Source organism: Enhydra lutris, unplaced genomic scaffold (genome assembly GCF_002288905.1).
Source record: "Enhydra lutris kenyoni isolate GAN:26980312 unplaced genomic scaffold, ASM228890v2 scaffoldscaffold32, whole genome shotgun sequence".
NCBI classification, from domain to species: domain Eukaryota; kingdom Metazoa; phylum Chordata; class Mammalia; order Carnivora; family Mustelidae; genus Enhydra; species Enhydra lutris.
Genome location: NW_019154116.1, coordinates 2,121,823 through 2,134,199, shown reverse-complemented (window position 1 = coordinate 2,134,199; position 12,377 = coordinate 2,121,823).

Here is a 12,377-nt window from a genome sequence, read left to right as displayed (position 1 = left end):
ACCTGCACGAGCGCTACATAATGCCGCGGATCTGCTCCTAAGGAGGCCTGCTCCCCAGGACCAAGGAGAGTCACCCGGTCTGAAGTAGAACAGAATTGAATTGTTAAACAACCCTTCGCATTCTGAGCAACTTTAATTAGAAACACACTTTAACGACCAAAATGGTAAAAGTCCAAGAGATTAAAATTTGAGTGTCAATTATCATAAAATTCATCATTGTAATTCTTATTAAAACTCAGTGTTTAGATAGGTAATGATTTTATAATATGCCAATTTGCATAAGGAGCCCGGAGATGGCTTATTATTTCGATTCTACACAATTACAATTCCAGCTCCATACATCAGAGCTCTTAGCAATGTAAAATCACTGCGCTAATTAATCAGCCATTTACGGCTGCAGCTAGTTACGGCGGTCCTGCAGCTGACCTCGCGGAGGACGAGGCGTCTCTGAAGTGCTGAGAAGAGCTACAAACATAATGATGTGCCAGGAGGGAATCATTAAAAATAATTTACACAAGCCTTCATTTACAAGATCTTTTGATAGCACACTTCCCCCGGAGTGTAGATCCCGAGTCCAACCCCTACCATTTGGGAAGTGCCGAGCAGGGGAGTGAAGGAGGATACCTAAGTGGTTAATTAAGGGCCATTCGGACGCCACGAGAGTCTCCTGAAAAATCCCTCTGATGTCTGCTGTGTCAAATGTCTCTCACAGGCAAAGCCACGAGAGGCAGCAGCCATCACAGGCTAATTACCGGGCACGAGGAGCAGCTGAGAACGGTCCCTTCACGGCGCCCGCGCAGCGAGCACCCAGGCTCCAGACGGAGCAGAGCGTCTTTTGTGTCGCTGGGCCGGGAGCACAGCGAGAGTGGGCCAAGTCACAAATGACCAGGGCACTCACGGAGCGGGGCTCGGGAAAGACAGCGCCAGGCGCGACGAGGACACGTCCCTCGCCACGCTCCCGATTTCCCCATGATGTCCTCAGAAAATTAGCGCGAGGATTAATTCTGAAGAACGGGGACTTCCTCTGACTCGCTCCGATGGTGATCGGGCAGACACGGTAGCCAGTGTTGCACAAAAGGCCCTGGGACGGTCAGAGGCCCAGCCTCAGTGTGCACGTGTGTACACACGCAGACAGACACACGTGCACGCAGGGAGTCCAGTGAGAAGGACAGTGGAGTCCGGCGAAGTAAGTACCGCTCGGAGCCCAGAGTCGGCGCAGGGGTGGCTGGGACGTGGTGCCACTGGGACGCAGGGACCTGTTAGCAGAAGTCACCGAGGGGCTTCCTGACAACGGCGCTGGGGAGCGGGCACGGCGGGGGCGACGGAGCAGGGAAGCTTGAACAAGGAGCGGCCCCGTAGACAAACTGAAATCGGGTACGGAAACTCCAAGTCACGGGTTACCATAGACGGGCTCACACGTGGGACGTGGTCAGCCGCAGGGGACGGGACCCTCCCGTGTGTGCCTGACAGGGCAACTCCCACCAACGCAGAAATCGCTAAGCGTCTTCGTCCTTGTCCTGATCTGTTTATCCATGCACCGGCCAGAGGGCGGGAAAGCGCTCGGCCCCTAAGGTTCTGCTCAGAAGTTGACACAACCTTCTGTCGGAGTCAGGAGGAACCCGTGCAGGGTTTGGACGCTCGGCCGGTCCATAAGCCTGCCTGCGGCCCGCAGGAACCCTGCGCTGCGTTCTGCCCCAGCCACGCGGGGTGAGAGCGGCTCATCGCCTGGGAAACCTTGCTCTCCTGGGGGTCCCGGTGAGGAAGCAGGAAGCGGGCAGTCTTCAAACAGTGTGTGACTCCCGTGCAAGCCTCAGAAAGTGTCGTCTCGAAAGCGCCCAGGGGTCTGCGTGTGCCATCGGCTGTAGGGGAGCCTGTGCAGAGCAGCTCGGGCTCTTCTCCCCAGAACTTTGATTGTAATCCTTGTCTTTTAACACTGGCTTTTGCTACGGAGAAGAGATTCGAATGGAAAGCATCCTTTGAAGTGCAGGCAGTCGTGTCCAAGACAAAAGGAAAACAAGACACGAATCAGCCCACAGCGTGGGTGTCATCAATGCCCAAGGAGCGGGCGGTTCTGGGAGACTTCCCGTGCACCCGTGAAGTGGCCTGTGTAGCCTGTGCAGTGGACACGGGGTTATCTAATCGACCGATTCCCCTAGTTACCCTCAGGGACAGTGGTTGGGGAGAAGCACTCACACCTAAAGCGATGGAGAACTTCCCGAACGGAAGAATTCACACGACAGCTGGCATCTATTTCATAATAAACAGTGGAGCTATGACAAGTGGGCGCTCCCGATCCAATGCCATCTTCCATCTGACCGAGACGATGGCTTGGGAGAACACCATGCCAGAGGCAGTCAGGAGCCAAGATGTTCAAGAGTTAAAATCCAACCTTCCCGGAAAGACACAACCTTCAAAAAAGCAGGTCTCACAGGCAAACGCCTAATAAATGTGGATGAGAATAAATGTCGCATCACAGGTGTGAATGGCTCGCTAAATCCGGCTCCGGAAGTGCTCGGAAATGATTCACCTATAACCCAAAAGAAAAGTAAAGAAAAACTAAAAAAGAAATTATAAATTTATGGCAGCTCATATAAATAATTTTAATTAACGTAACTCCCAAACCAGCGGAACCCTGAAGCCATGTGTCCTCTGAGAAAGATAAGTTCACACTTTCAAAAATTACATACTGTTTTGCTTCAAAAAGCAAACAAAATATTCAACACATTAAGGGCTTCTATCATCATCTTATCCCCCCCTTTACATCCCTGGTTAAAATTGCTTCCTCCAGTTATCTGGGCTGAGAGCCCCGGGCTTGGTCCACTCAAGTTGCCTCCAGCCTTATGCAAATATTTTGATGTTCCTTATAGATATGCCCAGACCCACATTTTCAATCACATTGAAAAGTAAAGTATTGTATATAAGTAGCAAATCAATCTATAAAATGTAGAGAAATGCTAAGTGACTGTTGAGTCTCTTACTTTGTTGGCGATTTTATGAATTTGGTCAGAAACCTTCAGTTCATGAACTTGAGCCATTCCTGGCCACTAAGTCTGTTTCTATATAAGCAAAATAGGGAGACGTGCTTTAAAAAATGTTGAAATCAGTAGTTATTGAATGTGTGTTCCTGCACATGGCCCAGAAGGGAGATCTAGTCTGGATGAGTGGACGGGATGGGCACTTGGGACAAAAGTAACCGGCGTCCCCTCTCTTAGGCACGGAGGCAGGCCAGCTGCCGGGAAAGAAGGTCACGGAGAGGACGTTCTAGTTGGAGAGAAGGATGAAGCCCCTCGCCGCACCAGACTGCCTGCCTCTCGCCTTCCCGTGGTCTCCCACAGCGAAGGGTGCTAGATGTTTTTCCGCTATTTTATTGCTATTTCCAACCAACTCCACGCTGAAGTGGGCGGCTTTCCAAAATCTGAGGTTTGGCTTTATTTTAAATGTCCTTTCCTTTGGGAAGCAGCCCCCTCCCCCTTCTCTGGCCCTTCCCAGAGACCATCCTCCACAGGGCCAGGTGCGAGCAGCTGGGAGTGGAAGCCCTGGAGGCAAGGTGCCCCGGGGAAGGAGAGCCCTGGGCCGCTCCGCAGCTGATCACTCCCCGCTGACCCCGCTCCCCTGGGAGTGCGAGGACCACCTGAATCGTGCTTAAGACGGGAGGATCCGCCGTCCTCCAGGGGTGCAGACGGACTTCAAAAGTTGCAATTAACTGGGAGCTGTGGAGATTATAGGGCGATATTAACTATCATTAAGTGATTTCTGTGGGAATGAGCCAAGCATGCCTTCCCACGTCTCGCTGCAAAGGCCCCTCAAACCTGCAAGTTTAAAGGTAATTTGGTAAATACCAGTCCTTGTCCGGGTATCTGTCTGACACACAGACTCTGCATGTATCACTTTTACAAAGACATCAGTGTGGCTGAAGACGCATCGTCGCCGTTCCCTGACAACAAGCACCAGCCCGCCCCACAAAGCCGCACCCTCCGTCCGGAGGGGGGCAGCGACGCCTGTCTGTCCTGCTTTAAAGAAATTAGCTCAGTTTTCTTAAAACAATAAACAGAGCTTCCTGGACTTGAAGGCCGGTTCACTGACATCGTGAGTAAGCTTTGGATCTTCTGTTTTCGATGGAAGCATGACACGGTGTCTGCAGGGGAGGCAACACCGTGTCTGTGCCCAGAGACGGGAGGGCCCACGGAGGGAGGCCGCTGCAGCCCCGGATGGCCACCCGCCTATCGGGGCCACATCCGCTCTCAGAGGACAAGCGGCCGGGCCCGGCGTGAGCTCCGACAGCACCCTGGAGCGTGAGCTGGAGCCGGGCCGGGTGTCCACATTCGGGAGAGTGGCCTCAGAGCCCCTGCCGGCCCCGGGGACACAGGAGACACAGCCGGGGGCCTCCCAGAAGTATCCAGACCCTGCAGCCCAAACACACTCACTTATGCCTCTCAGCACCAAGTTCACCTAAAGAAGTCCCTTGCACCTGTTTCCTTCCCCTTAAGAGAGAAAGTGTCTGATTTCAGAGCCACAGAGCTGAGAACCGCAAGCACCTGAACATTTAAATGAAATGCAATCGCCAGCTTCAACGTGGGCCACACGCACAAGGGACCTCACAGCCCCGGAGTCTCCTGAATAAGGTCCTGGGACAGCACGCCTCCCCAGGAGGCCCTCCCGGCATTTCCGGGTCTGTGAAAAGCGGGACTTCATACAGGTCACGCAGGAGACACATTTCAGTCCGCACGAGCCACATTGGTGAACGCAGCTGAGGCGAACCGAGTTGACCTGGATGGTCGGGAGCAGCCATTTCTTTATTTCACTTGGCTTTTACGATTAGGATTCAATCCGTGTCTTCTTAATGAGATGAAAATGGAAGTTTCCACATTTAATACCGTGTTTTCATGCTTGCCACGCTTCAGGAGTTTTTGTGAATAAACAGTGGTATCAATGGGCCTCCAGAAAGGGCTTCCTTCAGGGGTGTGGAGTTTGTTTACAGAGCCCCCCATGCTGTCTGCCTGTCTTTGGAAATGGGGGGATGTCGGAGGAAGGTCCCCCCACCGCACCCCAAAGAGAAGCCAGAGCGACCTTCTGACATGCACCTGCTGCAGCCCGGACATCCTCCTCGCCCACGACACTCTTCCTTTTGCTGCTTCCAGTGCAAATTCACGAACGATTTTCAGTCTGTTAACAAGCTGGCTTTCACGAAAGAAAATCTCTAACCTAGAATCACCAAATCAGCCTGTAAATTCACAACTATTTTCAGAAAAGTCACAGTCCGTCTGTCGGCTTTGGGTCCCCAACAAAGAGACGTGCTTTAGTTTGAAGTCTTCGGGGCCCAAAGTGAGACACCACGTGCCCCCACACGTCCCCAGCTCGCAGTGGGGATGATGGAGCTCACACGCCAAACCAACGTCAAACCCATATTCCTCCTCATTAAGTGTACGTAGGATTTGTATGTGATTTCAGGGAAACATAGCTACCAAATAGCTTAAATTCAGAGAAGAGCAGAGATTTGTTTTTTCGGTTGTTGTTGTTGTTGTTTTTGTTTTGTTTTTGTTTTTAACAGCCAAGTACTGGGAAGGCCGGCGAGCCAGGCTGAACCGCGGTGAGAATGGACAGGAGACACAAAGTTAAGCACAGCATGTGTCTGCATGTTTTTTTAATGAGCAGAAGATGCACCCTTATTTTTAGGCAGGCGGTGGCATGCCCAGAGGCCCCGATGAGCTGCCCGGGGACACTTGGCCGCGCCATACTTGCGTTCCCGGTTGCTCTGAGTTTGCCCCGGGCTTGAGGAAACTGAAAAGGCCGTATCCAATTACTTTAAGCAGTAGTAAGAGCAGCAGCCCTCCTTCCTCACTCCGTGCGGGAGGAAGAGAAGACCTTGGCGGGAAGAAGCAAAGCCCTTCTCTCTCTTCCAAATTACCGTGTAAATGATTTCTATGGCGAATTGTGTTGGCCACAGTGCCATGCCTGCCAAGTCCGGGGGGACAGAGAGATGCCTGCCATGCCAGGTGCCACTGGGGTTCAGGACGAGAGTCTCCCCCCGTTTCAGGTTGTGCAAACATATCCAGCAAGGGACCGGATGAGGGCCAAGTTACCCGCGCTCAGCGTTCGGTTCGAAATGGCAAGTGGACTTCCCCGCCCTCACCCAGGTATCAAGGAAATATCTACTGATCGGGGTCGAGGGCTGAGCAGAAAAATTAAGATACACATAAATTTTTGTTTTTAGTCATGTGTGAAATGCTTTTGACGTTCTGCTTGCGATCTGTAGATAAGAAGTGAAGGCTTCGATTACCAGAGCAAACCAGTGGGTCGTCCCTTCTGGGGAAGGCAGTCCAGTTAGCCACAGCTGTGAAGGCCAGTCCGCGTGCTTAGTCCAGAGAAGCTCTAATCTAATTAATTACCTGGCATGGTAGGCACAAAATAAGTGCACTTTTTATTACGAGGCAATGAAAACGTCACCATGGAGGAACAATGTGGAAGTTTACATGCACTTTTTTGCTCATTTCCTCGCAAGCATGTCCTGTGCACTCGCCCTACACAGACTCCTGTGCTACGGTTCCATGGGGTACAAATTCGGCAGAGCCGGGCCTCCTTCCCAGCAGGAAAATAGGCACGCGTGCTGCCATTATTTCTGAGTGACGGATCACGGGTGTCATTCATTTTCCTCACTTTGCTTTTTCTTATGTTATTACTTTCGACAGAGAATAGGTCATGCTTTTCCTACCAGAAGAAAACAATGCCATAATGCATTTCTAGAAGGTGGTGTGGAACAGGTGTCATAGGAACGGCAGTAAGAAGGGGTCCCACCAGATGGAGTGGACCAGGACATGCTCGGGAGCCACCCGTGTGGACAGGTGCTAGAAGGGGCAGTGATGGCCATGGGGGTTGCGGGGAGCTCCCGCGTGCTGGTCAGCTGCTCAGACCGACCAGGGTAGGTGGCCCCAGGCCGGGCTCAGCTCCACAGCGCTCAGGGAGAGGAGGGGTGGTGGGAGCGGCGCAGGGCTCCGAGGGCAGAGCAGAGTCACACCCGCGCCCCTCCATTATCTCTGATTCCCTCCATGGGTTTCAGTTTTCCAATCTGACTTTCAAATTTTCCCGAAGGTATGAAGTCCTAGAAGGAATGCTGTCCACCCACTTAAACAAAATCAAAGACCAGATTCCAAAACCAAATTAAAACAGTCAACAGAGATGATCTGAACACATTTGGCTTTCTGTCTAGTCTTTAAGTGTATCCTTACAACACTTCGTATACTCATGCTTACATGCATTCTTAACTTTCTCTCTTCTATTTAAGTGTGTACTCTCTCTCCGCCTTTCCTGGAAGGGAAGGATCTCGCAGCTGAATGGTTTAGAAATTCTCGGAATCCGGGAGAAGTATTGAGCAGTGGCTACGACTGAATCCATCCTCACAGCCCCGCGCTGTCTGGACGTCTGCGTGGCAGGAGCCCAAGAACGCCCGTGGAAACACACACGTAAACTGTGACAACGCACATGACCACGGGCCCTGCTGCCGCCGAGGCCAACACCAGGACTCGCGTCAGGATATTCGTCAAAACTGTCAGGACCCACCGAATCCGTGTCATTGGCCAAGGCAGTGCATGGGGGAAAAACACGTTTGAAAAGGAAAGTAAACAAAAACCCAGCGTGAGGTCCTTTCAAAGTCTGCGTTTGCTAAAAATTATTCAATTATTTTTTATTTCAAGACCATATACAGGGCACCCTACTGACGTTCAGCCTCACCGAGGCCTCACGTGCAGACGACTATGTCTTAAGTGGAAAGTCAAGGCACTTCTGAGGAGCCTGTAACCATCTCGCCTGGGACCTGGCCCGGGCGGCAGGTCTGTCAGGACAAATCTGAGGACGAGCTGCTGAAGTCGGTGGCCACCAGCCTCGCCACCGACATCATGCTCAATCCCATCAAAAGGTTTCTAATCCCTTCTACGCCGCTGTGTTGTTAGAGGCCGAGCATGTATGTACGCAGCTTTATGTAGCTTTAAAACTCAATACTTAATGCATGCTGAAATGAGTAGCTTGCAATTTTGTAAAAGAATTGTTACCAGTCACGAGGTTCTGTGCGTTTTACACTGGAATCTCGTGTAAAGCATATAATGAATGTGATCGGGAAGAGCCGAGTCCCGACACGCGCGGCTGCGCCTCTGCTAATCTACACGGGACTTCGAACGGCATTTCCCAGGGCTGCTCTTCCTTGGGGTGAAACTTGTTTCGGGGCTCAAGGATACGGATCCCTTAGGACCTGCCTTCGTGACGACAGACCTTATTGTGATCCGATGAGGATTTATCAGGCCCCGCGTTCTTGCTGTCCACACTGATATTAACAATTATAATAAGGGCGTTTGTTGATGGTGTTAACCGCATGTGCACCCTTCTTCCCCCACCTAGAACACTGGTTCTTGCCATGGGGTGGGGGAAAGGGATAAATGAGAAAGAATAGTTTAAAATAATTTCTGCAAATAAAAAAAAAATGCAGACCAAATGAATAAGGAAACAAATCTGGAGTCGTTCTGTTAACCTCATGTGTCTTCCCATGGTATATCTGGTTGGTCAGCACCTCTGCTGTAAGCACCCTAATCCTAGAAACCTGGGAGTTATAAATCAAGCATGAAATAAAACAAACACCCACAAGCTTTGAGGGCATGAGTGACCTGTCTCTGCCTGCTCGTCCAGAAGTGACCGTATAGAGCCATGTTTATCCACCCACTCCTTACCCTTCATTAACTGAGCACTTACTATGTTCAAAGTGTTTTGACAGACAAGCTATGGAGGAGGAGGCAGCCCCCTTTCCGTGAGCTTGGAGCAAGCGACACGGCTTGTAGCAAACACAAAACCCCAAGTTAGGCTGTGGGCGATCGAGTTCTACGGCTCCCGAATCCGCTTTCGTGGACAGAGAAGAGCTGGGTAATGAGAAAGAAGTCCGTGGCAAGATGCCTCGAGGCATGAGACGATGGCATTTTTCCCGATTAGTTTTTCATTGTTTTTATTTTGACTTCCTCGCAGGTAGAGATGGCAACAAATCAGTTGGAGTGGACTTTCTTCTCTTCCTCTTCAAAGAACACGTGATTTCCTTTCTGGATTTGGACTTTCCAGTCTCAGAAGGGATGTGGCAGCCGCTTCCCAGGCTCCGGGAAGAACGCGGGGCATCCACGGCTTGGCTTTGCGTCCGCGGGCACGGGTGGCCTCTCCCGACGGGCGGCGGGCTGGGAACACAGTGGGAGTTTGCTGAGATGCCACAGGAAAGAAATGCCACCCCAAGAAGCCCTCCCCATCTTCCTTCCCTTCCAATCGTGGTGGAGGTGGTCCGTGGCTACCGCAGAGCCTTTCTGCAGAAGAGACGGGGCAGACCCATCAGACAGTGCCGGGGCTCAGACGCACAAGGTTCTCCGTGTCGGCCACACACCAGGCTGCCGGGTCCGATGAGGTGAAGCGTTTGTTTTTTGGGTCGCTGTTTGCTTATTTCCCATTTTCAAGCTGTCGAGGGCCGGAGCGTGCGAGTCCGGGGAAGCCGCCCGATGCCTCGCGCGTGAATACGAACCGCCCGTCCCGCCCTCCGCGCCCCTTCCCCGCACAGAAGACAGCAGGAGCCTCTGGTCACTGCTGGGCGCTCAAGAAGAGGCAAAGAAAATAAAAGTTTGACAGGAATTTATAAAATGGGGTTGGTTAAGTATATCATCATTCATAACACCGTTAAATCTATTTCAATAAACAGAAACATGCTTCACTTATCCCAGGAATTCTTTGTGAAAGGAAAACATTATGTGAAAAATAAAGTGTTATTGCAAACCCAGTTAAAATCTGGAGTGAGGTTTTGAATAAACAAATTAAATTGCAATGGAATATAGTGTGCCTCAGAGCCATTTCTTGACAAAACCACCGTCTTATTTACACGCTTCACAATACCCCACCACGGATGTCGAAGGAAAAAAATAAGGAGAAAAATAATTAGCATATTAATCTTTTTTATGCCGCCATCTTTCAGATCCAGAAGACCATGGTGTAATTTAAATCTAAACGCTTTCCTGGCATTAGAATTCATTTTAGATGGGTCAATTGTTCCGTAATAAAGGGATAGAAGGTGTACTTGACGCAACAGATTTATGTCTCCCGTTTGTTCATATTCATGTGCTCCTGAATGCCCACAATTCAAATGGTGATGGCTGCTCCTATCAGTCGGGAGCCAGCCACACAGATCACTAACCGGCAGCGATGAATTTCATTTGCGGGACAAAAAATACGGCGAAATTAACTCCAACACTTTATTGATTTTTGCTTAACAGAAGCCGGTATAACAGCTCTATTGCCCTCATAATGATTAGTGACAAAAGTTTAATTAAGCAATTATGAAGCCAATAATAGAGTTGTCTGGCCCGCGCCGCTCCAGCCCGTTCAGGACTTATCTCCGGCTTGCACATCAGAGCAGCTGGAATGTGCTTGAGGAGATTAATGCCGGAGAACACAGATGCCTACTTTAATTCTGCTTCACGATGCCGTTTGAATGGGGACGGGAACACAAGCTCCCCTTTATCAAATTACAAGTCCGCTTTTCATGAATATGTAGTTTAAAAAAAAAATCGAGTTGTGGCTTCAAGGTGTAATTATAAAGACATACAACAAAAATGACACACAATTCTGTCTTAGTAATCCCTGCTATGAAATATGCATGATAATGTATTACTGAATAAAGACTTAACAACGTTCTAAGAGGCTTTGCCATTGTACTGTTATGCAAAGAATTGGCAGCCTTTTCCAAATGTTATGTGAGATATTGTCTGACCTTACATCTTTGTTTTTCTTCCTCTTAAATGTATTGTTTCAAGCTTATTGTATTGTTATTTGTCCATCGTGCCATTAAACCCGTCTTATCTGTTTGTAAGAATTCCCAATTTATTATGTATGCTTAAATACGTTAATGTACAAATGTGCGCTCCTTTCCATCAAACATAGACTCGGTCCCGGGAACCTGCAAATCTGACACCAAGAGCATCTGGGCTTCTTTCTCCCGCCCCGACCGACCGTTCGTTTGGCAGTGACCGCCTTGCCAGGATCTTGCCTCCTGAGCGTTCCAAATACCCTTACTCAGGAGAAAGAGTTCAGTTCTTTGCCTCGGAAGCAGCAAATGATCTCTACCGATTTGCTGGCCCCTTCCTTTCTCTCCAGGAGAAGAAAAGGCCACAGCATCTCCTTAAAGAAAGAAAGAATTCCTCCTCCCACCACCCTGTAGAAACGAGCTCATTTTAGAGGGCATCAAACGACAAATGCGTATGCAGGTAAATACACACAGCTAGAAATCCTATTTTCAAACTTTACCTTTGACAACCTGAATTGCTACATTTCATTTAATAAAACATAAAACAAATTCACCTGTGGATTTTTGTCACTAATAAAATGTGCCTTATCCAAATGATTGTGATTTATTTTATCAAAATCCCCCGAAAACACATTTGTCTTCTTGGAACTGCCTGGAACAGCTGCTTCCCTAGAACAAGCAGCAGCTGGGGGAAAGTCAGCAAAAGGTTCCCGTGCCTTTCCCCAGCAGCCGCCTCAGTGGACAGCCCTCCCGTCCTCCTCCGCAGGGCTCAGCAGCACGGCCGGCCTTGCGGTCTCTATGTGCCCCGCCACCCCCCACCCGGCTGGGCCCACTGAGGGACTGGGGTGGCATGGCCGGTGGGTGCTCAGCCCCAGCTGCCCCCGGGAGGGAGGGTGCCAGGTTCTTACTCCGCTCCGGGTGGAGGACCGCAAGGAATGCATCCTCAGTCTCCTCTCCCTAGCAGAGCATGTCTTTTTACCTGTAGCAATTCGCAAGGCTACCTAGGAAGGCTTTGCCTTTATCTGTGAACCCCATCAAGGTGGGAATCCACAGGGAAGCTTGCAAACGGGGAGAGGCCTAGGCCGCACGAGTGGGATGGTCCGAATCACGAAGGAGAGGCTCCCCTCCCTACGCATCAGGGGCAGGGGTGCAGCCCAGGCCGTTTAGAGCTCCCGGAAGATAAAGCAACTTTGTAAACTGCCAGGGTCCGTCTGATGCTCCTTGTCCTTGAATGCCATCTTCCAAGAGAACCGTTTATCCCGGTAGGTTGGACAGTCCAGGGGGGGAAAGGAAGGCAGTACAGAGTCAATGTCTTAATTTTTCACCCCTCCTGAGTGGTTAATGAGGCCCCCCACCATGTCACTCCAACTGTTATCCATGAAAATGACTGGGGATGTCTCTAATGTTTGTCCCAGAGCCTCCCTCCAAGACAGGAGAACTGAAAGACTTAATTGACAAAAGGGGTTTTGTTTTGTTTTGTGTGACTATGCCTTTGGTAGTCATTGAAGATGGTCTGACCTCTAACCAAATGCGAGAAAATCCCAGGATATTAGAAAGAAAACACTGATCT